Consider the following 26,210-nt stretch of genomic DNA (forward strand, 5'->3'; position numbering starts at 1 on the left):
GTCTCCAAACGGAGTCCGGCCAGGTAGGAGGCAGTCAGGGTCTGGATGAGGTTTAAACTGGCAACCTTAATAAGCTTCAGAGACCCAGCTGCTGGGTACAAGGTCGGTGCCTGCCGGAATTCACAGAGGATAAGGGTTAGCAGCACGCCAGGGGCTCACGGCCCATTTGGGTGAGGGCAGCAGGTACAGCTGAAGTAAAGACCCTCTTCGCTTCTCACCAGATTTACCATAACAATGCTTAATGTTTCCGTGACCTCCATGTGCCCTTGACAAATGCTAGAGTCACGCCCTTAACTTTCATTGCAAATACCATGGGTTCTAGGCCAGAGCTCCACATTTACCAGCCAGGTTCCCTTCAGCAAATCATTTTAACCCATGGGCTTCTCATCCGTGCCCCTCAGACATAACAAGAGGCAGGTGACAAGGGAGGAAGACCTGCCCTACCTAATCTCACGAGAATTCTAGAATAACTAAAATAAGTTTTACAGTTTTTAAAATTTAGCAAATATTTATGGAACACGACAGGCCAGGCACAAGATGCTGTAGGAGCCGTACTTTTTTTTTTTTAAGATAAGCAAGCATACATGGCATTTAGATATACCTGAATATAGATCAGAAAAGGGGAAATGAGGGCGGGCAGGGTTAAACATGGGCCTAAGATTACATCAGAATTTTAACTGAGAGCTGAGACCCAAACAATGGCTTTACTTTGCCAAAACCACAGGCAGGAGCTGGGCGGAATGCTGTCATACTAACTCACCCTCTTCACCTTGGAAGACTCTGGGACTCGTGTCCAACTCTTCCTCGTAACAATCCTCTGATACAGGTAATCGTGTTGATCCCAATTCCGCAAACGAGGACCACGAGGCTCAGAGGTGAAGTTATAAGCAAGCCAAGATCACGAAGCGAGCCCACAGCAGCGAGAATGTGAAACCGAGTCCATGTGACTCCGGACGGGGCACACTTAACCGCCAAGTTGATAAACTTTGATCCACAAATATTTATTCTGCCCTTCTATGCCCTAAAACACTTTTTTAAAAGGCAAGGAGCTGACGGTGGTGTCCCATCAGGAGCTGGAAAGACCTTCATAGCCCCTCCAGGCTCAATCAGGGCAGAGACCAGAGCCCTACACACAGCAGGTGCACGGTGAGAGCTGATGCCGAGGAGGACAGAAAGATTTTCAATGTTAGCATGTGGTTGCAAAAGGGAATCTGACTACTCCGTTTGGAAGGGGAAAAACCCAAGGGCAGAATACAGAAAATTTCTAGAACAATGTGAACAGGTGTGGTCTCCATTAACAGGGAGAACACTAGGTAGTTTAATTCCTACTACTCTTTCAATTCCTGAGGTAGGATCACCAATCACCCTGGGGTTCTCCCTGGACTTTCCAGGTAGTGTCATGTCCATGAAACCCCTCGAGGGCAACCATCGGGTTCTATACTCTTGACCTTTCATGCCCAACCCCCTCGGTTCTAGCCCCGTTCCTTGCAAACAGAAGACACGTAATATGTCTTTTAGATGGATGAAAGGAGCAATACTTTATTATTTCCAAGTACACTCATTTCCACTATCCAAGTGTTGCCAAGCAGCAGTCCCTGCACTGCTAAAATGACTATGTGAGAATCATTTTAATTAGCACTCTCATTGTTTGTATGCAAATGCACATTCCTAAAGCGGGTCCTCTAAAAAGCTTTCCCTGAACCAACATCACTTACTGAGATTTTTCTCAGTAAATCTTTGTCCACAGACAATAAAGAGATAACATTCCAGCCAGCCTGAGTCTTAAGATCCAGAATCTGTAAAGGAGTTAAGAGGCTTTTCCTTACAGGAATGGCAAGTCTAAAATGAGGGTATGTGAGGCACTTCCAGGAGCCAGAACAGAGCTGCTCCTTGACTTACTCATCCCAAAATAGGATGGCGACTCAGAGAGCACTCTCCCAGTACTGAGTTCCTCTTGTAAAAGAGTAGAACACCCTGTGGCTGGGCCCCCTGGATTAGAGTCCTCAGAGTTATCGAAAGCAAAGTTTCCAGCCTCCCCCAGATGTCCTGCTTCCAGCTCAGCCAGCCCGTTTGCTCTGCTGGCCCATCCCTGGCCTATTCCCTTCCTTTGGCTCTCTGACCCAGGGGCTGGGCGGCCTTGGTCTTTTGCCTCAGCTCAGGGAGAGGCTCAAATGCTCCTTGAGATTTCAACTCTGGCAGAGGTATCTGTGGACCCAGCCCTGCCCTGCCCTGGGTGGGAGTTCTCAAGAGCTGGTCTCCTGGGGAGTCAGGGTGGGAATAAAAGTTCTGGGTGGTCAACAGGGCTCATCCGGTCCTGAATCACCAACTCAACTCTGCACGGTTACACCGGGCAGCCCAGAGGACCAGTCACAACTTAAAATTAGAGAGAACACGATGGTGAGAAGCTAAGTCTTGGAAAGGGAAGTGGAGGCAGAGGTTATCTGCGCTTGGAGAAAAACTCCTGTGGTCCAAAGAGGGTGGGGAGGACGACAGCCAGGAAGGCCCTGGAAAGTCCTTTAAAGGGCTGCAAAGGACTCCTAGCACAGAAGGCTCCATTTTCCTGTCTGGGCCGCAGGAAGACGGAACACAGTTGAGGACGAACAAAGGACAGTAGCATTTATCAGTCAGAAGGAAGTCCAAAAGGCTAATGTCTGGGATGCGTTAAAAGACGTGAGAGACGTAGGGGGTAGGTCTCTGTTTGTTGAACTGTTTGCAAAGCTGGGATCAGAGTGACAAGAGACGCAAAGTACAGGCCTGTGTGGGGAAGCCAGTGTCATGTTACAGAGAGCAGAGCAGAGCTCCTGGCCTGTGCTGTGGGAACATGCTTCACGCTGGAAGAGGCAACTCCGGTAAGAAGCGACTGGACCGGAAGACAGGTGTGGAGCTGGGAGAGCCACAGCCACTTTAAGGCAGGTTCCTACGCTCAGATGAATCACATCCACCGACAAAGTATGGACACGTGCCACAGATGAATCACTGTCAGGAGTCCTACAGAAATCTCAAGGAAAGGAATGGTGTTCAAAGATATGGAACTAAATAATTCACAAAAGGAAGATTCTAGAAGTATATGCCAAGAGGCTTGTCATTCATGTCCAGCAAAATTCTAGCTTGGAGTATTCTTTTAAAAAAGATTTTATTTATTTATTTGGGAAAGAGAGAGCAAGAGCATGAGCAGGGGGGGACCCCTAGCCTGGAGTATTAAATAAATTAAAAGTAAATAAATTAAAATTAATATAATATCCAAGAAAGAGTGACAATCGCAAAAAACTGTCAGAAGTTCCCTATAAACCAGTTCACTACAAACCAGAGGTTCACCATAAACCACTATAAGTCAGGTTAACCAATTTCTTTTTTCGTTTGATTCATAAGACAGATAATTAGATGAGCATCACTTCCCTTGAGCCAGGCTTTAAGAGTTCAGGGCTATTCTCGTGAACACAAACAGGCGCACAGAGGCAGATTTATATCGAGACGATGAGCCACCAGCCTGCAGATGCATGGTCTCGGCCCTGTCCCGTGCAGCTGCGTCAACGACTCCTAACTAGAGGTGACACACATGAGGGAGGGCTCGTCACCTTGAGATGACAAACGTTACCTCATTAAACGTTACTCGTAGGTCGTAAGATGAATCAAATCCAACAAGATAAAATCTGAGACGAACGCATGGGAAGTCCACCTGTGTAGGGGGAAACCAGGGAGGGGGCAGTACCCTAGTTGACCACCTGCTTCACAGAAACCAGGTTCCCAGAAAGAGCAGTGAAGTTCAGCGGTCCTTACAATGATCCTCAGGGAGCTTCCGGCTGAGATCCCAGCACGGCTCTGGGGCCCCAGCAGAGCCCCTTCTAATGCTCCCATTCATGACTACAGAGAGGTTATGGCACTATGGAGAAAGATTACACACACCTGGATGAGAGCTCAGGGTGGGGGCTCGGAGACACCACTACTTCCAGCACGTGTCAGGAGACAGCGGCAGTGGGCTAGCTGACACCTTAGAAACACATTCTGGTCAACATCTGCTGTAGTCCAAGCTGGTTCTGTCCCAAGATTGTCATTCTCAAACTAGCCAACATAAGGACCACTGCCTGCAGGGTGGGTCAAGGACGAGTGGCTGTCGGAAACATTTGACATTGGGTGATCCCCGTCTCACCCAGTGACCTGTGCCTGACAAGCCAAGATCCCTAAAGGGAAGCGCCTGGTCAGAGAGTGCCTTCTTATTAGCTCATCGGTCAGACAAGCATCTTTGGAATTATTTTTCCCAAGGAAGGGGATGTCCCCGAAGGAAATGAGTAGATGCCAAGCAGAAAATATAGAAAATCAAAATACTTCCTGATGCAATCCAAATCCTTGGCTGATGTCTTTCCAGCTCAAGACCTGGAACTCAAGACAAGCCCAGGGAAAATCAGAAACGGGCTCCCAAGTGGCTGGGAGCCAAGAAGGTCCAAAGTGGCTTCAGAAGCCCCGTAAAACCAAAAACAGTGGACTTGTTCCAAGACACAGGATTTCTAAGCTAATGGGGGCAGTGGATATCATTTTACAGAAAGAAAAAGAAGAAAGAAGAAGGAGGAGAAAAAGAAGAAGAAAAAGAAAAAAGAAAAGAGAAATATGGAAAAGAAAAAGAAAAGAGAGGAATATGGAAGAGTTCAGGGACAGCAGTGTTGCAGAGCTCCCCAAAGGAAAAAAGAAAATCTGAAGACCCTGTCTCTAAAGCATTTTTACCAAAGTGGGTTTGTTTTGTTTGTTTGTTTTTTTGCCATATACTGTTTGGTCAATTAACAGAAGAACCCCAAGTTTTGAACCCGTCACCCCAGCCCCCAGCACTCAACAAGTGGACCTTCTAGTTCTGTAACTGACCCGGCGGTACTTTGGACCAAGGCTGATGGGCAGGGAGTTGAGAGGATCGACAGGGAACTGGAACCAACCTCTCGAAACTGCGTCATCCGTGAAAAGGCGGTCAGGGAACTGGCCACACCCCACCCTCTGTCACACGGAAACTTTAACCCTAGACAGAACATTCTACACATCGGATACTATCCAAGAGCAAGTTTTGGAGACGGAAAACACACAACCAGCATTTCTAGACACCCCCAAATGTATGCCGTTCTCCAAGGATGGGTCTGGAAACTGACAGATCTGTTTACTGGTACAGAATGGTTCGGGCATGTGCCCACTCTCGTTCCCTGAAGGTTTTCCTATTTCAGGGCTCTGACAGCTCTTCTGCTTGCTCCAAGAAGGAAACTTCCACTGCGCGCCACCAATCTTGAACACATGCTAAATCAGGGCAGTTTGGAGACAGGAGTAGCAATGACAGCAGCCAGAAGGGGGGGACAGGCGGACACCCAAAGCACTGAGTGCTGGACGCGCCAACCCTGAATCTGCAGATCCTCTATTTACTTAGAAACCGTTGCTGATGCTCGCCCTGACCAAAGATAAACTGGGACGAACCCGGAAAGGGAAAGGGAAGCAGTGAGGTAAGGGCTGTTGTAAACCTGGCACGATGCAGAGGAAAAAGGCCTTGGGTTGTTGGGACGCGGTTTCCCTCCGTGCCAGAAAAATGAGATAACACACCCCTACGAACGGAGATGCAAGGCGGCAAGCATGCGCTCAGCAGAGACAGGTGCTCGCCCTCTTCACACACGAACAAGTCACATGCAGACACAGTCGGAGGCTGTTGTGGTCTAGTGCAAAGAACGTGGTATCTGGACTCAGAGAAGGTGAATGGGAGTCCTAGCTCTGCCTTGAGCATGCTGTGTGACATCGGGTCAGGCCCTCAACCTCTCTGAGTTTCAGTTCTCCATGAACAACAAAAAGAATAGTTCTTTTTGGGGTGCCTGGGTGGCTCAGTGGGTTAAAACCTCTGCCTTCGGCTCAGGTCATGATCCTAGGGTCCTGGGATCGAGGCCCGCATCAGGCTCTCTGCTCAGTGGGGCGCCTGCTTCCCTTCCTCTCTACCTGCCTCTCTGTCTACTTGTAATCTCTCTGTCAAATAAATAAATAAAATCTTAAAAAAGAACAGTACTTTTGGGCCAGCTGATCTCGTAGTTTTCTTCCAGACCTAATATTCTGTTATAAACTAATTTTGCAACACAGCAGTTAGGCCTCCATTCAGCAAACATTTACTGAACACGTTCTGTATGCCTAGGAACGAGGACGGTCGTGTACCCAATGGGCCCATCGACCCACAGATGCCAGCAGCCTGTAAACAAGTGTCCGCGGTGCCACGGGAGACGCATGTGGACAGGGCACAGGGTCAGTTGACCCCAGCAGAGAACGGAGCAGAGTACAAACAGGAACAGTCTCCCAGCAGCGCTGCCTGGGCCAGAGTTTGGAGGAGGGAAGAATTTGGAGGAGGGAATAATATGTATAAAAGCACACAGGAATGGCCCACGGGGAGTGCACAGCGGGAGGAGTTCAGAGCGAAGGGCCTTATAAGCCATCCTAAGAAGAGCTGCCGCCCAGCGCCCCCAGACCCCCTCAACTCCCTACTGTGCACCTCAACAGCTCTCTGTATGGCCACACTCTCAGGGTCGGTGTATGCCGACACTAGGTCAACCATCAAGCAACCGTCCAATCTCTACCAGCCCATCCCCCGCAGCCTCTCCCTTCACCCCCGAGTCACACAGCCAGGCCACACCTGCTGTCCACGAGAGCTTCCTCCCAGGCACCCGGCAGTCCTTGCTCTCAGCTCTTGCTCAGCCCTTACTGCCCAGCCCACGGCAGCTGTTCCAAATAGTTTCCATCTCCCTCAGAGCCACAAGCGCCTCCCACCCACCCACTCATGCTCAGGAGAGGACTCCCACCTCCTCTGTTCCTGGGCATCACTGTGCAAACCCAGCTCCCGTAGCAACCCTTCTGCCCACCTATCCCAAGCTCCTTCCCAAATAGCCCAGGCCATGCTGTGGGTATATCTGTTCTCAAGTATAAAAGAAAGTAAAAAGACTTTATTAAGAAACAAAAACCACAGGCCTCGATCAAGGCAGGCTACTGTCTATAGATAGGCAGGCTATCTGGCCAGACTCTGAAACAAGCACATCTAAGGGGTTAAGGGGTGTGGATACACCCCACAGGCCAAAGGCATTACATAAGTATTAGCTACTGCATCACTATCGAATGAATAAAGGAGTGAACTGATCAATGAATCCGATATTGAAGAGACAATCTAAAGAGTTGCAAAATCCACAGTATCTTCAGGCACGTGAACCAAGAATGCAGCCTAGAATCTGCCAAGAGCCGTTTAAAACAATCCCAAGGCCCTTGCAAGCCTAGACGCTGGTCCCTGCTGGGCTCCAACATGCACAGCCAGAATCATGGCAGCACAGAATCATTGCAGCATCATTTATTTCTGAAATAAATTTCCTAAAGTATGCCAATATATATGTAAAATATAAACACAATACATTTAATGTATATTACATATGGTACACTGTATGTGTATAGATGTGTATCTATTTCTCTTTCCATGCCCTACATGCCATTATAAACTGTCAGACAAGGAAAGTAAGTGGGGGATCACACCCTCAGCCAACCGCGGACACGGGCCCAGCACAAAACACCCACAGCGACCACTAGGACACCATCCTGTGTTGATCACGTTCTAGAACATGTCTTGTTTACTCTGTGAGAACCTGTCTGCCATTTACTTTTTGTTACGGTCAACAGTTTTGCCACACAGTGGCCACAAGACTGTACGTAACTGGTGTCGGACCTGCCACAGAGACATAACGGAGAAGTGTGACCAGGACTGTACAATTCAAGTGTGAAGACCATCCGACCAGTGATGAGGAGTCCACTTACAGACTGGGAGCACCCAGCATCAGAAATATTCTGATATTTGCCAACAAGGTATTCTGATATGAATGCCAACAAGGTAAAAATTTCTCTTCCTAGTTCACATTTGTCCCACCCACTAAGCAGAGCTAGGGAGTTCTCTCCCAGGGTGGGGAGCGCAGGGTTGGGCCACGAGGTCACCGAGTACAAATCTCATTACACCTAGTTCTTCTCTGTATAGAGGCAGTTCTAAGGTAGGTCCGGGCCTGCAGGTGGCCAGGGTGAGGAGACCGGGTTCCCCAGTGATGGGCTCAAGCCTTAAACCCAGAAACTGAAGGACAGAGTCTGCATTCTGGCTAGCATTTTGTTTACAAGAAGGTTACAAGAGTAATTTTAACAGGAAAAGAGGCATCATTAGAAGACACAAACTGCCCATCACAAAGTTCATAAAATGGGAATGGTTTCAATTAAATTCACATGCTTCTTAAAGTTTTAGGTTGGTTTGTTGGCTTGGTCGTGTTCATGTGAAGTTCCTTTCCCATAACCTACTAGTTACTTTGGAAGGGCTCAAAAACTAAGAACCGTGTCTCATGAAGTGGTGACTTCCGTCAGCCAATTTTAGGTTTTGGTCTTACTGTAGAAAGGGGGGGAGAACCATAAAAAAATGTTCTGCTCCTTCAAGTTCAGTAGTTCAGTTCTGTTTGAAAGAAGGGGGGAAAAAAGGGAAATATTTAAAAGAAAATATGATTAGATTTGTATAAATGTTCCCAATATGATAATTTTATGAGCAAATCACATTATGCAGAGTACATGATATGTTTCAAAACTAATATAATGACTTGGTATTTGTAAAGAATGCTCCAAAAATTACATTATTGCTTTCTTTCCTTCCTCTCATTTAAAAATGCACAGATCTCTTTAAGGAAAAAATATGTTTCCACTATTCCACTGCTTCAAGTATCTTCCTCCCTATCATTTTAAATTTGGTTTCCATTATTTATATAGGAGGACACCAAAATGATGTTTTGCTAAACCTCAAGATCCCCTGATTTTTCAAGATAAGGTTTTAAACAGAAACTCTTAAGTCATGGGTTATGAAACCAAAAGCCTGAGAGGGCCAAGCAAGTGACAAGTGGGTGGTGTCGGGACTACAGCAAACTGGGACCTAAATACCTCCCCTTGCCACCCCTGGAGGGGACAACCACTGGTTCTCACTCCAGTCCACACTGCTCCCATGCAAGAACATGGCTCGATCCTGCAACGTATTCTGTCGAGAGGAGTTAGAAATCAAATTACGTGAAACCTCCTGACTTGAAATTCTGGCCACTTACTTCAAAAAACTTAAAACTGGTGTTTTGTGGGCAGCTAGTTTGCAACTTGCCACAACAGACAGGCTGCCATAAACACAATTAACTCTGGGAACAAATGCAACACCTAGAAACACAAAGTTTGTTGGAAGATGAAAGCTGATCTCTATGTAATTCTTTAAAAACCTGTATTCCTCTATAATAACTTTTCTCTGGAACAGGGAGGCAGAAGGAGGGAATAAAGGAACTTGAGAAAAACATGAAATTAGTTGCCACAAAGCAAAAAAGGTAAAGGTACCTCTTTCTTCTTCTTCTTCTTCTTTTTTTTTTTAATTAAAATTGAAGAGTATTTCCAGCTTTGGAGTCCACGTTGGGACAATTCTGGCAGCTGCACATTTCACTGAGGTTAGGCTGTTTTAAACCGAGCTAGGTCCCCTAATCTTTCTCCAACAGAAATGCTGTGCAGAGCAGGTAACCTGTCCCTCAGAGCCATTTTTGTAAGGACAGGCTAATCGTTTTTGTGACTAAGCAAGAAGGCATGACAACTGGGGGGAGGAGCGTCACCACCAAAAAATGCGAACACATTATATATGCATACTGGGCTTGTGCATACGGACTTAGAGGGGTTCCTGAACCCTCTCCCAAAAAACCTAAGAAACATTACCTCACTGATGATAATAGTGAAGTTCAACTGTGCAAGTTCAAGCACAGGTGGTTCTTTTTTCCAGCATACCTCTGTAGGAACCATTCTTTATTTAATCACTGCCGTGATCCGCAAACCAGAGAAAAATCTCTCAGAGTGAGGAAAACAGAGTGAGTCATCTCCATGTTGATAAGGAGACTGCGGGATGAGGGCACCATGCTGGGAGGTAGGTATCAGATGGTGCCTTTTCTAAATTAGTCAGTGGAGCGATGAGAATGATTTCTTCCCATGACGCTCAGTAATCACGGGAGAGAGAGGGTGATGAGCTCCCTGTTTTAGTGACGGCCACAAGTACGATCTACTGTTTACTTCCACAAACCAGGGAGGAAAAAGAAAAGCAAAAGGGGTTCCTCACTCTCCATTTGTGGTCACTGGCTGGAAAAGGAGAAAAATATCTTGTTTTTACACGTGGCCGACAAATGTGATAAAACTTCCTGTTTGAAAAGTACAAAATCAAATGTGTAAATCTCCTGGAGAAATACCAACACCTCAAAAATGTCGCCGCTGCCAGAGAGGAACAGCATGTCTTTGCAGGACGTGATAACTCGGGCTGGGAAGTGGCCGAATGAAACGCTGGTGACACAAACCAATACAGCCAGCCCAAGGAGTTACTTTTAGACAGTGACCCCTGCGCAGGTGGCCCTCCACAGCACACACACCCCACAGCAGTACCGGAGCCCGCAGCGTTGGTCTGAGACCCTGCCTTCCAGCCTTCGCTTACAGACAGGTGACAACTCAGGCAAACTGCACCCTCAGCATTTCCCTCCAGTAGCTGAGATCCTTAAGGAAAATGAGTTTGGGCTGCTTTTAAATTAGACTGAGCTCTGGGGTTAGAAACAATTCACCATTTTGTTCCAAATTCTATCTCCTATTCCTCAATGCGACAATCCTTTGCTTCGAAGGGCGGCAGAAAGAGGTCCGGTAGAGACAGCAATGATTTGTGGTTCAATTCGTGGCTAGCCCACCACCTTACTTCAAATTCACATTTTGTCTAAAGCTGCAAAATAAAATATCAGCCAGAAACAGCCTTAAATCCTTTCTGAAAGAAGGGAAGGAAGGAGGAAAGAAAGCAATTGGACTGACTGTTATATGCAAAAGATATGCAAAAATTTGAAATTCAAGTTAAAGAAGCCTAGTCCCAACCTGCTGAAGAACGTGGAGCCTCGGAACAAGTGAAGGCAATGTCTCCCATCAAAATGCACGTCGAGCAGGAGCACTCCGAGAACCAAGTAATGAAGAACTCGAAGCTTTCTATTTCTAGATCATGTATTAAGAGTGAAAAGGGATACTTATCATGCTTTTTAAAGCTAACACATAAACATGATACAAAAAGAAATTAGAAGCTGTTAAAAAACAAAACAACGGAGTATATTCAAAGATCTTACTGGGGGCGCCTGGGTGGCTCAGTGGGTTAAGCCGCTGCCTTCGGCTCAGGTCATGATCTCAGGGTCCTGGGATCGAGTCCCGCATCGGGCTCTCTGCTCAGCAAGGAGCCTGCTTCCCTCTCTCTCTCTCTCTCTGCCTGCCTCTCTATCTACTTGTGATCTCTCTCTGTCAAATAAATAAATAAATAAAATCTTTAAAAAAAAAAAAAAGATCTTACTGGTTTTATCCACTGAGTCACAAATTGGGCGGCCTCCCATCTAGCAGAAAGGAGCTCTGAGGAGCTATACAAAATGGAAGACGTTTTTTAGGCAGAAGGAGGTGGGGCAGAGAAGTTATTCTCGCAAAGAGTGGACTGTTCCAGGCAAGGTCACCTTCCTTTGGGGGAAGGCGGGAGGGGCAGGGTGGGGGGATCCTATCAGGCAGATTCCCTCCTCACTAGTGCTGACCAGGTAATTCCAGATTGACTGTTGAAGGTTACAGAGGTAGGCTAGGTATTAAGTCTTGGTTTGTGGACATGGGCCTTAGCACAAGTCACTCCACTTTGGACCTTTTTTTTTTTTCCTAAAGTATGAAAGGGTATAGAATGAAATGTAAGCATCCTTCCTATACCATTGCCCTTCTCAAAACGCTACTCCTCTCTAGCATCTTCTCCTGAGACAGTCTACATGTGTACCAGCACTGAGGCACTGTTTCGCTTTTCAACTTAAGGAGAATACCACCACTTTTTTTTTAATGCCTGACCACTCAGTCTCTGGGGACATGAGAAGGTACCAGTTTTGTTTTGTTTTTTTTTGTTTTTTTTTTTTTTTTTTAAAGATTCCATTTATTTATTTGACAGAGAGAGATCACAAGTAGACAGGCAGGCAGAGAGAGAGAGAGGGAAAGAGGCTCGCTGCTGAGCAGAGAGCCCGATGCGGGACTCGATCCCACGACCCTGAGATCATGACCTGAGCCGAAGGCAGCGGCTTAACCCACTGAGCCACCCAGGCGCCCCTTGTTTTGTTTTTTTAATCCCTAAAAGCATTTACTACGAAGGAATCAGAGAGGAGAAACCCTCTTCTGCTGATTATCAGTAAATTTCATTCTTTTTAAGCATATTTAAGTTCTATTCTATGATAAAAGACAAATTAAAACCCAGGTTGGTGTCAATCATCACGAATACCATTCCATTGAAACCTCCACTTTGCCATAAACCACTGGTTATGGATAGAGAATGTTATGTAATCAGTGCATAGTAGATGCCCCAGAAGTCCCATTGAGAATATTTTCAGTGAAATATGAGGGCCTGGAAATACACAAAAATGCAAGTTAGGGATGCCCATTGCCCAAGGGATTTGAAACAGCACATTCCAGAAGGTTGCTTATCACACTGCCCTCAACAGCTGCACAGGTTTCCTCTTGTCATGTACACAAAAGGAATGAAAAGACCAAGCCTGGGGAAGGGGTGACAGTGTCCTCAAAGAAGGGATTCCGAAAAGATCCTGAAAAGCCTCTGGGGAGGGCTAAGCTGAGAGGCTTTCCAGGGCAGTCAGAGATGAAGTCTAGGGGAACAGGGAGGTGGCCGGCCAACTGGCAACTTCAGGAAGGCGGCAAAAACGTCTATGGAGCCTGGAGATAACAAGACTGAAGAAACTCACCAGGTTGTGCAAAAATGGAAATAGAGGAACTCAGTAAGAATGTGCAGGTAGCTCAATGAGGCGATTTCTCTTAGAAAGGGACAAAACCAATATGGAATGGCTGCATTTTGTGCCCAAAACCCACAAACAAATAAAAATGTGCAGGATTCAGAACAGATTTCCTCCTGTCAGTCAAGGGCAGTTGAAGGAGATGGGTGCTCCCTGAAATGCATCTCTCTCCAACAACCATCATGGTCTATTTTTACTGCTTTTTATCTTATAACATTTATCCTTGATTATTTCAGAGATCTTCTAAATATTTCCTACATTGTGGTTCTACAAACCAAAAAGAGGCGTTTGGCCTTTTTCATAGAACGTGATCATATCTAAGTTTGATTACACAACTAATGGCTTTCATGCACTGTCACTTTAGAGAGCCTTCATTTAATGAACTTCTGGGGCACTTGGGTGGCTCAGTCAGTCAGTTAAGTGTCCGACTCTTGATGTCGGCTTAGGTCATGATCTCAGGATTGTGAGATCAAGCCCCACATTGAGCTCCAACTGTTTAAGATTCTCTTTCTCTCTCCTCCTCTGCAGGCCCTCCCTCTCTAAAAAATAAAATAAAATAAATAATGAACTTTTGGATGGTATGATTTTAGGATGAAAAACCTGAAATGTATTAACAGTGAATTACACTTAGTCATCAAAATGGCTTGCAGAAGTTCCAGTACAGATAAAGAACAGTGTAGTTTACAGACTATTAATGGCAAAAGATGCTGGAACCTTCTGCTTGCCAGCCAAAGGCACAGCCATGTGCCAATTGCATAAATGCAGTTTATAATTCACTCAGCAGACCTGATTTAAAATTATGAAACTCTAAAACTAATTCTCTTAATTTGGGTATTACAAGTTTTTTTTATATAAGATGAGGTTTTACTACTTTTATGTTATTATTTCATTTGAATAATTTATATTCTTGTGACATTAAATCATACCATGTTCATTAGCACGCTGTGTCTTCATTCACTTCATAGGGATTTTATCTGGAAAATCCACCCTTTGCTTCTTTCTCTGTCCAAGTCCAACTTAGTCCTCCTTTCTCTACCTAAGTAATCTCAGTCTCATACCTTTTAAATACCATCTATGTGCTGATGACTCTCAAAGATACCACCTCCAGGCCCAGCCAACTCTAGATCTCAGGAGAACACCAAATGCGCACCTCAAGATGTAACCCTCAGGGTCCCCCACCACACATCCCTCTCTCTGTTCCTCATCTCAGTAAACAGCAACATCATTCACTCAACCAAAAGCACTAGACTCTTTCTGCCCACACTCAATCCAGAAGGCATGACCTTCAGAATATATCCTGAGCTTGACCAGCTCACATCATTCTAGAACCCCCACCCTGATCCAAGTCATGCCTGTATCTCCTGCTTGGACCCCTTCAGGTTACACTGATTCTACTCTTGCCCCCAGAATCTATTCTCTAGTCAGGACCCAGAGAAATAATTGTGAAGCACAAAGATGACTGCTTTTCTGTTCCAACTCTCCAGTGGTGTCCAATCACACTCTTCTTATCATGGCCTCCAAGATCTGGCTCCCACGTGCCACTGAAATCATTTCATATCACTGCCCCCATACCTACCTCCTCCCAGCTCAAGGCCAGCCGAACTGGCTGCCCTCCTGTTCCTCCATCATGCCAAGCTCAGCTGATGTCAAAGGCTTTTCTTTCTGCTTGCTGTTCCCTCTGCCTCCACACACGCCCCAAGATTCCTTCACTCCATTCTGATCTCTGTACAGAATTTCTCCCCCTCTCTCTCCCAGGCACAGAAATCTTCTCAGGACACTCTTTCAAAAAACAGTCCCTCCAGCCCCTCATTTTGTCCCTCCCCTGTGGCACTTATTACTACCTGAAATTATTATTTAGTGATTTACTTTGTTCATAAAATAATTTTTAGTGCGCACCCATCATGTTTACATGTGAGGCGCTCTTCTAAGGGCTAGGGATAGCAGTGAACAAGAAAGCAAAGATCTTTGCCCTCCTGGAGCTCACATTATTTGCCACCCTACTTAACTCTAAGCTCCAGACACGTGACAGTCTGCCTTTAGACCTCAGAATCCCCAATGCTCAGAGCAACAACGCCTTGGCACATAGTAAGCATTAACATGTATCTGAGTGGGCAGTGTCCCACCAACCTGAGACCATCTGCTTCTCTGAGGACCTCCACCATGGAGCTCTTCTTGCCCACCAAATGGGACTCTGGTTGTGGGACCATGAATGTCCATGGTATCCCTTTAGACACTGCTGTGTCTGGTCAGCCTCCCACACCTGAGTTGGGTCTCTAACCCTGGGCCTGCCTGCCTGTCCAAACTGCCTGTCCTTCCTGTACCAACCTCCAGCACTCAGCCAGCTCCCTACATGGCCATGCCACTGGGACTTGTCTCCCTGGGTCATACGAGCACCTGGTCCTTAATGTGACAGCTGACCAGCCAGTCAGCAAACAAAACAGCTCTTCTCAACAAAGAGTGGTGGGAATCCAGACATACAGGTCCTGCTGCACCCTTGGCTCATGGAGCATCCTTGCTCATGCACCCTTGGCTCCTTCCCCTCAAGGAGTTCATTCGAGACCTTCAACATCACTAGACACCGTGCCCCAGAGTGTCCTGGGTTCAGCACTGACACACTGCTGTAAAGGACAGATCTCTGCCCCTTTCCACTGCCACAGAAGCAAGACGCTTACCCGCTGTGACGAGCAATTAAGTTTCTTTTGGAAAAAAGAGCATTTGTTCACGGAAATGATCTGCTCTCAAATAAAAATGAAGGTAATTGGGAAATGTAGTTAATTCAACATTTCAAGAAAAAGGCAGCTGCAGCCATGGTAGGAAGGGGGAGAAAAGGAAAATGCAAAGGGCTTGAAGGACCACTCTGGAAGACTCAGAAAACAGGCATTTAAAATCTGTGTTTGCAATATATGTGTGTTTGCATTTTAATCTGTGAGCTTAGAACCACCCAGCTCCACATCTGAAAGCTAAACAGGATTACTTTATAGTTGTCCAACACTTTATTCTGTATGAAGCATTCTCATCAGGTATATAATCTCTTTTGGCAGGGCAGGATTCATTTCTCTGTCCGGGGCCCAGAGACATCAAACAATTCACTTGATCTCCCACAGTAAAAGTGGTAGAACCAAGTAAGTACCAGAACCAAGATATGCCTCGGCCCAGTCCAGTCTTCTTCCTCCCAGAACAGTATGGACAGTGTGGTTCTCTGAAAATCACATTCTACAGTACACCAAAAAATACTTCCCTTCTTACAGCAGAAGAAATAAAACAGAGGCGCCTGGGGGGCTCAGTCGGTTAAATATCCAACTCTTGATTTCCGTTCAGGTCGTGATCTCAGGGTCATGGGACCGAGCCCCGTGTCGGGCTCCACACTACACGTGGAGTCTGCTTAAGATTTTTCGCTCCCTCTCCCCTCCCCTGCTTCTGCATGTGCTTGCACTCGCTCTCTCACATAGAGGAAGGAAGGAAGGAAGGATGGATGGAAGGAAGGAAGGAAAGAAAGAAAGAAAGAAAAGAAAAGCTAAAGAAAAAAAAAAAACCAAAACACATATTTACCAGTGGTTTAAGGTGGTGGGATGCATTGGTCCTGAGCTCTGGGCAGAGAGAAGGTTTCACAGACTCTTCCAACAAATGCCAGCTCCTGCAATGACAAACATACAAAACATGTGGTGTGACTCAGGCACTCTGAGGCCTCCCCCCAAGGAGGCCAACCAAAACACCAATCAGCAAGCAGCCTGTTTAGGCTGCAGCCCCCATCCTCCTCTTCCAGCCCCACTCCCTTCTCACCCTGACTTCCCCAACTAGAACAAGAATCTTTAGTTCACCAGCTGAAATGGTCCCCATTAGAATCAGTGGACCTTGGTCAGAAAGAAGCTTCAGAGATCATCTATAACAGGGATCACAGACTGAAAGCCCAGTGGGTTACATCTAGCCTATAGCAGTATTACAATAGATCTGCAGGATCGATAGAAAATTTGAGCCAAAACTTAAAAAAAAAAAAATCAGAGAGGTCACATAAAAACCCAGACTTGTAAGTTCTCTTAAAACAACAACAAAATCAGTCAACATGGCACACACATATGTCTAAAAATGATCAGCTGTGCTAAGTAGCTGCCCTTCATAGGCAGGCTTGGCTACTCCAGAGTGCCACAGTCCCTATCACTCCCTAATGTCTCACCACAGAGAGAGCTATGGTTATCATTGCCCTTGTATTGTTGGGTTTTTTGGTCGTGTGTGTGTGTGTGTGTGTGTGTGTGTGTGTTACAGAAATAATTCTCTCTACCTAACAAAAATGGGAACATAAAAAAAAGGGGGGGGGCAGAGTTCCAAAAGGAAAAAAAAAAGGTACAGCACATCAGCAACTTAAGTTAGTACCCCCACTCTGGCAGGATGTGAAATCTCTGAACAAGTACAACACGTCCATGTTATAAAAGTATAAGCAGGAAACTGACTTGCCTACTCCCACAGTTAGAAGCAGAGCTAATTCTAGAACCTAGGTCTTTGACTGCCAATCCAGGACTCTTCCACTCTGTCCCACCACATGGTAATCTTATATTGTAAAACAAAAAATATATATTTTATATACACAGGTGTGTATGTATGGGTCTTTCAAAGCTAATATTAAAATCAAGGAAATAGGGGCGCCTGGGTGGCTCGGTGGGTTAGGCCGCTGCCTTCGGCTCAGGTCATGATCTCAGGGTCCTGGGATCGAGTCCCACATCGGGCTCTCTGCTCAGCGGAGAGCCTGCTTCCCTTCCTCTCTCTCTGCCTGCCTCTCTTGTGATTTCTCTCTGTCAAATAAATAAATAAAATCTTTAAAAAAAAAAATCAAGGAAATAGAGTTGAAATACCCAAGCCACTCTACTGAAAGGCTTGCCATACTCTTCTATCCTTTGACAAATGAAGGTAAATTCCAACAGGTTCCCTAAGGGTTCATTTACTAATGTGACATTCTCAAGAATGTTGATCCTTGGGTGCCTGGGTGGCTCAGTCAGTTAAGCATCTGCCCTAGACTCAGGTCATGATCCCAGGGTCCTGGGATTGAGCCCTGCATTGGGCTCCCTGCTCAATGGAGAGCCTGCTTCTCCTCTCCCTCTGCCTCCCACATGGGCTTGCGTTCTCTCTCTCTCTCCAGTGCTCTCTCTCTCAAATAAATAAAATCTTAAAAAAAAAAAAAAGTTTCTTCTTTAAGTACAAAAAAAATCCCATAAATACCATGCATCTATTCCTTCAAAAGCGCTCAGTTAATGTCCCAAAGTGTCTGAAATATTCTTTATATGCTAGAAAAATGTCCTTTAATATGCATTTTGAATACAAGGCCACAAATAAGCTTCTATGGAGGTGCTAGACTATAATAAACAATGTTCAACCACAAGATCTCGGTAGGAGTTATTTCTATCAGCCCCTCGAAGAATGCATGGATTCACCGACCACTCAGCAGATATATACTGAACCCAGTTACATGCCAGGCAGTGTGCAAGGTGATGGAAACACAGAAATGAACCGGATCCAGTCCTTGCCCTTAAGCTGTTCCGTCAAGATCCGACACTCAAAAAGAGTTCTAACATGACGGGTAACCCTGAAGACCTGGGAAGGCGCCGGTGTTCCAGGAGCACGGAGCGGGGGCTCCTGGTGCAGCCGAGGGGAATGGACACTTCCCAGCAAGGACAGACGTTGAAGACATCCTAAAGCAGGGAAGGGAGTGGAGCAGCAGGCAGGGGGAGAACAGAGGAGAAGGTAGGAATTACAGGCCATGGAGCAACGCAGACAAAAGCAAGGAGTGAATAGCCCCTTCAATTTGGTCTCATCCACATTTCGTGTCACCTTGCCGGTGGTAAAGGTCACTCTGCCACCTGGGGGCACTGGGCTGACTCAGCCGGTTAAGTGTTCAATCTTGATTTCAGCTCCGTCATGATCTTGAGATTGTGAGATCAAGCCCCACTGGCAGGCTCCGTGAGGAATCTGCTTGACCTTCTCTCTCTTCTCCCTCCACCCCAGCACCCTCCACCTTGCTCACACTCTCTTTCTAAAATAAGTAAATAAATCTTTAAAAAAAAAAAAAAAAGCCCCTTCCACCTAATCCAACATCTGCTGAGAGGTCATGTACACTCTTGGACATTTATCTCGCCAAGTGCCCATATCAAGGATGCCACTGCATCAGCACTGATTCCTGGCAGTGCCTGCCTAGAACTCCCTCAGGGCCACCAATGCTATCCCAGAGTCTGCCGGGCCCAAGAAACGTGGAAGTGGAAATACTGACACTTCTCGTATTTTTAGTACTTCCATCATGGCTCTAAGAAGACAGCTGATAGTTTTTTTCTGTCCTGTGCCAGTCATGAGACCATCCTGTATCTACGTCAGGGCCTGGATTTCTATGGTCAGAATCTACTATGTAGTCAAGCCTCAAACAGGAAGTTCTATGAAAAAAATGTCCCAGAGTATTCTGCCCATCAAAATCGCCAGGTAAGGTTCTCCCGTTCTTCAGGGATGTCACAGGGATGAGCCGCCAGCCCCAATGTAGGCTGAAGCAAAGCCGGGGACAGCACCCTGAAAGACACATTTTGGAAAGGGACATAAAGAGGAGTGAAGACCAACTATATGGGCACGGTTAGGGTTGCTCGGGGTTTGAGGCCAAGAGGAGTAAACAAGGAGGCAACATTCACCTCAAGAGTGGGAAGAGGTTCCTGGATCTGTCACTGGTGGGCAGGCTCCCAAATCTGGCTGACAGAATCACCAAGATTTAAAAAAAATTCCCGGGCCTCCGACTCATTAAATCAGAATCTCTGATTTTGAGGCCCAGGCATTGTTCAGGGGATTCTGATGCCCAGACTCCTGCCCACTTGGAAAAAAGCATCTCTCACTCAGAGGCTTCAGGAGCTCCAGAACAATCTCGTCAAGGTCACTAACTCGGCATCCTCCAGGCAGGATGCAAGGTTCTGGGCTCTGGGGGCTGTTGTGCATTCTTAGTGTTTGCCACTCCCTACATCACACTGGGAGAACCATCACTTAACTCGTTTTACTCTAAACACATACATATAGAAGGCCAACAAATCTAGAAGGCCAGACCCTCCTGCCTCAGTCCCTGGACAGCGTGACCCAGCACCACTGCCTCCTCATGAATTATTGGAGTTGTCCGGTCTCAGATCGGAGCCCTCCTACCTATGCAGCCTCACCCCGAAGGGCAAAGAGTCTGGGAGCATCCAGTCACCAAGGTGGCCTTCGAGGAATAGCTCGTAGGCACAAAGTACTCTGCCCCAAGTCCCTCCTGCCCACCAAAGAGCAAGACACTGAAAATCAATGCAATGCCTAGAAATCTGAAACACCAGCTGAGCACTTCTCTTTCCAGATTTTCACTCTGTGGTTAACTGACGACCTGAGCCATTTCCAGCCAAGAATGGCAAAGTAAATGCTGTGTGCCACAAAGATGACAGACAGGAGTAAACTGGTTCCACGAATGGGCCAAAAGATCTCTTTCCTGACATCATCAGATGCCACCAAGTGACCGTCAGATAGCCCTGCACCAGAGAAGCTCGCAGCTGACCAACGTCAGCCTTCCTGAGCAGCAATCCACAGTATCCTTCACCAGGAGGAGGCCACTCTTACACACCCCATCAACCTGCGGGTCCTCCACCTTAGCCATAATGCAAATTTGGAAGAGTGTAGAGGGGAAAAGAAATGTAGTAAAAGCTCAAGATACTAATCTGCCCCTTTGGTGGGTCACCAATTTCTAGGCAATGCATTGTTTCCTGCCGTACCATTATGTCCTTGCCTAAAACAAAACATTTCTTTGACCCATACCTCCAAAAGAAATCAACCACCAAACACCTGGAACCATTACCTCTCTCATTTACATCGTCTTCTCTACCCTACCCCAAGAATATAGAACAATGCAAGATGTTGTGAAAGTCACATTAGCCACCTTCAATCCTACCAATCTAGACCATCCAAACAGGTCTAGTCCAATGGGAGCCTCTAGGGTTACAGGTCCTCAGAGAACTATGTACTCCTCCTTCATAGCATGAAGCACCAACTCATGCTCACCTCTTTCATTGTTTACCTTCTAAGGAGTCTTTGGTCGTGTGCCCAGCTGATCACGGTATGCCAAATACAGCGCCTTCAATCCTCCAGGTTCCCTCAAGATATACCTCAAATTTCCTATCTCCCAGCTGAAGGATGATCGAGCCAACTCATCCCCCAACTACTCAGGCTTGTCATTAGCCTCTGAAATCTAGGCACCCACTAACTAGCCCACTAATTTAGTGGGCTCAGAAGAACTCTGCTCAGAAAGCTAGTCTAGATTTGGAGAAAATCCCCAACTGGCCTTGAGGTTGACCAACTTGGGAAGGAATCAAATCAAAGTAATTATCTTCTTTTGTGTACTGTGTATTATTTTGTTTAAGATGATTTTCTAATATCAACTCCTTTTTTTTTTTGCCCAGAAAGCACTTCCTATTTCCCAGAACAAATCCCACTGGGACCACCCCCCAGGTACCCAATGCCAAGGTAGCTCAAACAGGTCTCGCCTCAGGTCGCCTTGCCCAGCTACCCTCCCTCTACACCCATTGGCAGAGGAATGTGAGTTTGGAGGAACTTTTTAAAGCCTTCCCACCTTCTTCAGATTCAGTAGGAAGCAGAATGAAGCACTAAGTTCCAAGTTCTGTCAACGACACAAAGCTCATAAAATAGAATCAAATTAGTTGAAAAATAGCAAAATAATTTTTAGCTCCCCTTTAAAAAAAAAAAAAGCACGCCTACTTTAAATGAATCATTTAAGTATGAGTGACTTCATACATTTCTTCCACTGGGATATGGTTTTCTTCCTCACAAAGATTCTTCCTAGCTCCCCCTCCACTCCTGAGATAGGATACCTCCACAAAATACCTGTTCCAATTTGGGCACACCCCCCACCCCATCCCAAGAAAGTCTCGACAAAGCCCAGAGTGCTCTCCTGCAGATGGCCAGAGGCTCTTTCTCTCTAGGGTCTTTGCGTTTGCAGTTCTCTCTGCCTGTGAAGCACCTTGCCTGTCTCTTGCCATGGGTGGGCTGTTCTCACCATGGGGAACTCAGATCCAATATCACCTCTTAGGCCAGCCCTGACTGCCTAATCTTAGTCCCACCAGCAAAGGCTACTTTCTCAGTAGGACTATCACAATCTGTAATTACCTTACTTATCCATGCTTCCCTCCAGGCAGCAGGAATCTTGCCTGACTTGTTCACTGCTGCAAACCCAGCACCATAATAGTTCCCGGCACAAAGCAAGGGCTCAGTAAGTCACTGCTAAGCAGGTGATCGAGGAGGTGGAGGCAGGCCATTGGAAACAGAGCTGAGAGCCCTCCGAACATGTCCTATAGCATGACTTTCTCGTGGCACAGCTTTCTGGAATAGTCTCCTGGCTTCCATTGCCTTGATTCTTCTCAGTTTTGCTGATCCTTAGATACTGGTTCTACCATTGCCTATCACACTCCCTGCTTCAGCTATTCGGACTTGGGTATTCCCCCTGGAGACTCAGTTCCCATGTTTGGCTTTTCCTACTTTGCTTCCATTCAGCCATCCCGAGCTTGCAAAATTCAGACATCCACAGGGGTAGCTGACCTGCAGGACTCTGACCCAAGCCCACTCTTCCAGCTGTATCGCCAATATCCCAGTCCCCCATTTCCATTCCCATCACCACTGATCACCTCACAGCTCAGACGTGTGCACCTACCGTTCCTAAAGCTGAAACCTTTACTGGGGCCTCTCCTGCTGCCTCAGTACCTGCCAGCTTCCTCTCATCTCTCAAAGCCCTTCCAGCTTTGGGCCTGGTGCCCTTCCCCTCTACCCCACAGTCATGATATTTACCCTAATATCCTGAAATTCTTTCTTTTGTTTCCCTCAATGGACTATCCCTTGATGGTTAGGATCTCATCTAACTCAGCCCCGTTGGTCCTGAACCCGGTACACAACAAGTACCCAGTAAAAGCATACTCAACTGAATGATCTTATTTTCTCTTTGACAGTTTTCATTTCCACAGTGACTCCCGGAAGAACCTTAACACTCAGCACAAGTAACAAAAGACATTCTGTTGTTAGCACGTTTATTAAAAGCAAATAGTTTTATCCTCATATTATCAAAACAAACAGCTGAATGGTGAGAGGCAGAAAGGTATTGGTTCTGGGTTCAAGTTCTGTCGTGGCCATTCACGAGCAGTATACTAGTGGGTACCTCACCTTCCCCATCGGCTCCACACCTCAATCTCTGTAAAATGAAAGGGCGAGTCAGACACAGAAGACCAGGCCACAGAGTACCAGGATTCCGTTGGTACGAAATGTCCAGGAGAGAGAAGTTCACAGAGGCAGAATGGAAATACATGGTTGCCAGAGACTAAGGGGAGGGAAGGACAGAGGGAAAGCTAATGGGTACAGATTTCTTTGGGAGTGATGAAAATGTTCTGGATTAGGTAGTGGTAACAGGTGTACAACATGGTGACTATACTAAAAAAACACTGAATGAAATACTTTAAAAGGGTTAAAGGAGTGAATTCTGTTATACAAATTTTATGTGAATTAAGAGAGAGAGAGAGAAGGGACAAGACCAGAACAGAGGTTGAAAACTGGAGGCTCAGCAAGGCCACACCAGGCCTCTGGCATGTGCTTTAGACTGAAAGAGTTTTTGATGCATCTACAGAGCTGAAAAGCGAGACACTTTGTCTGTGAGGTGGCTACACAAATCCACACTTGCTAAACTTCCACAGAGCATACACATGCGTGCCCACACACAAATGTGCATCTGTATACACTGAACTAGTGAAATCATGTGAGGAGTGCGGACCGCAACAGTATCCGCTTCCTGGCTTTGATTCTGTACTGTCATTATGTAAGGGGTTACCACTGGCCAAAGCTGGGAGAAGGACATATAGGAATCCCTGGACTTTTTTTTTTTTTAACAACTTCCTGTGAATCTATAATTACAGTTGACCCTTGATTAACACAGGGGTTAGGGGCACTTACTTCCCGCTCAGTCAAAAATTCACGTATAGTTTTTGGCTTCCCCAAAACTTAACTAATAGCCTCTTGTTGACCAGAAGCCTTACCGATAACATAACCAATTAACACATATTTTATGTTATATGTAAAGCTAGAGAAAAGGAAATGTTAAGAAGATTGTTAAGGAATTAAAAATACATTTATAGTACTGTAGATAATCTGGGTTAAGTGAACCCACATAGTTCAAATCTGTGTTGTTCAAGATTCCATTGTATTCTTTTTTTTTTTTTTTAAGATTTTATTTATTTGTGTGAGAGAGAGAGCTAGCCAAAGTGGGGGGAGCAGCAGTCAGAGGGAGAAGCAGGTTCTATGCTGAGCAGGAAGCCGGAAGTGGGGCTCCATCCCAGAACCCTGGGAACATGACTTGAGCCAATGGCAAATGCTTAACCAACTGAGCCATCCAGGGACCCCTCAATTGTATTTCTTAAAAAAAAAAAAAAAAAGGCCAAGCTATTACATTTTAGATATTCTAGATGTGTGGCTTCTCCTTAAAATAACAAGCTCTGGTAACGCTGGGCCTCAGGGACAGCAGTGGTTGGGGCTGGGTGCTAGCTACTCCCCCTTAGAGGGGTATGGCTCTCAGATCCAGCTCCCTAAACACCAAGTGAGTGTCACTGCCATTTATCACAATGCTTACTTACACTTATTGTTCTCTTAGAGAAATAGTTCTCTCTCAACGGTAAGAAAATGACAGACCTAGAGGGTCCTGTATTTCCAGAAAAAAAGGAGACCACAATCTTTGTGGAAGTGAAGAACATTCCTAGGATTGGACCTGGAATCTCCTGCCCTTCGTTGCCTGTCACCTGTTGGACCCTGGAGGCCTCTGAGGTTTGGACGCCGGGACTGTAACTCTTCAGGACCAGATTTCTTCCAAGTCAGCAAATAAATTTTAAAACCAAACCACTGGAAAGGAACACAGCTTAAGTATACACGGTATCCCATTCTCCCCTAAATATTTTTGTTCTTTTCATCTTACCTTTCCTGAGAACACAGGATTCCGCTCTCAGCCTCGAGAGAGGGAAGGTCCCACCCCTTATGCAAGATCACATCCAGATAAATAAGCAGTCCTTTTTTTCCATTGAAACTGAAGTTCTATTTAGTAAGGGAGGAAAAGGGCCCTCGGGGCATACATTCCCCCACCTTTCCCATCGAACACCACCCCACCCCACCCCCAGAGAACGTGCTTGGAATGCAAGTGTCCCTGAAAAGGGGCTGGGGCAAAGTCACAGAACCCAGGGAAATGGCTCAGTGACTGCTCTGAGTACAGTTGTTTCCAATCAGGTTACACAGAAGACTCACCTGGGACCCTAGTGGAGGACCTATTAAATAGCCCCCTCTTCCAGTGATAGTCATGCAGACCACCCAGTCTTGATTCATCCTGTGGCCTTTATAAACCAGTAATTTAGAAACCCCAGGGCACCCTGGGCAGCAGGGCAGGACACACCTCTCCAATCCAGAGACGCCTGAGCTATGCCGTCCAGTAAGGTAGTCAGTAGGCATACATGGCCACCAAGCCCTTGAAATGTGGCTGGTGGGACTTGAGAGGTTCTGTGAAGGTGACATACACATTGGATTTTGAAGACTTGGCATGGAAATAAGGACTGTAAAATATCTGACATTTTTTTTTAAGATTTTATTTATTTATTTGACAGACAGAGATCACAAGTAGGCAGAGAGGCACGCAGAGAGAGAGAGGAGGAAGCAGGCTCCGGGCTGAGCAGAGAGCCTGATGCGGGGCTCAATCCCAGGATTCTGGGATCATGACCTGAGCCGAAGGCAGAGGCTTTAATCCCCTGAGCCACCCAGGTGCCCCTCTGACATTTTTTATACTGATTAAATACTGAAATATTGTAGATATACTAGGTTAAAGAAAAAATGTAGTTAAAATTAATTTCACTTGCTTTTTACATTTTCAATGTGGCTTCTAGAAAATCTTAATATGTGTGGATCATATCATACTTCTATTTCACAGCCATGCTCGAGGAGACACACCACATTCCAGCATGGGGATCCCAGCCATAATGGAAAAATCAGTGAAGACTTTGGTCAAGCCCGGTCTCCACCTACCAAGTCAACTGCGCCATCCTAAGCAAGTTACGAATCTGACACTGTTTCCTCCCCTGTACCCGGCATCGGAACACTCAGTGCACTGGGCTGAGTGTAAATAAAAAACACATGTCACCTTCCAACAGTGGGTGCTCAACACCTGCACATTTCTCTCCCTTCTCCGACTTCCTTAAGGCCCTAAAATCTGAACCCAGGAGCTCCTGGCATCAAATTTACCAATCATAACGCCCACCTCTACACAATGGCTGCAGAAGGCACAGTGGTCCTCCATCCCGAGGGTAC

The 26,210-nt window shown here is 46.1% G+C and overlaps 1 protein-coding gene across 50 annotated transcripts in view; it reads right to left on the reverse strand.

The window, feature by feature from the left end:
• Positions 1-26,210, reverse strand: part of SORBS1 (sorbin and SH3 domain containing 1) — a 225,338-nt gene that overhangs the window by 146,294 nt on the left and 52,834 nt on the right. For all 50 annotated transcript variants that reach the window (XM_046026710.1, XM_046026709.1, XM_046026682.1 and 47 more), the window contains exon 2: positions 16,395-16,479. The gene's annotated coding sequence lies outside the window, so the exon portion shown is untranslated. The remainder of the gene's footprint in view (positions 1-16,394; positions 16,480-26,210) is intronic.

Source organism: Meles meles, chromosome 13 (assembly GCF_922984935.1).
Source record: "Meles meles chromosome 13, mMelMel3.1 paternal haplotype, whole genome shotgun sequence".
Lineage (NCBI taxonomy): Eukaryota > Metazoa > Chordata > Mammalia > Carnivora > Mustelidae > Meles > Meles meles.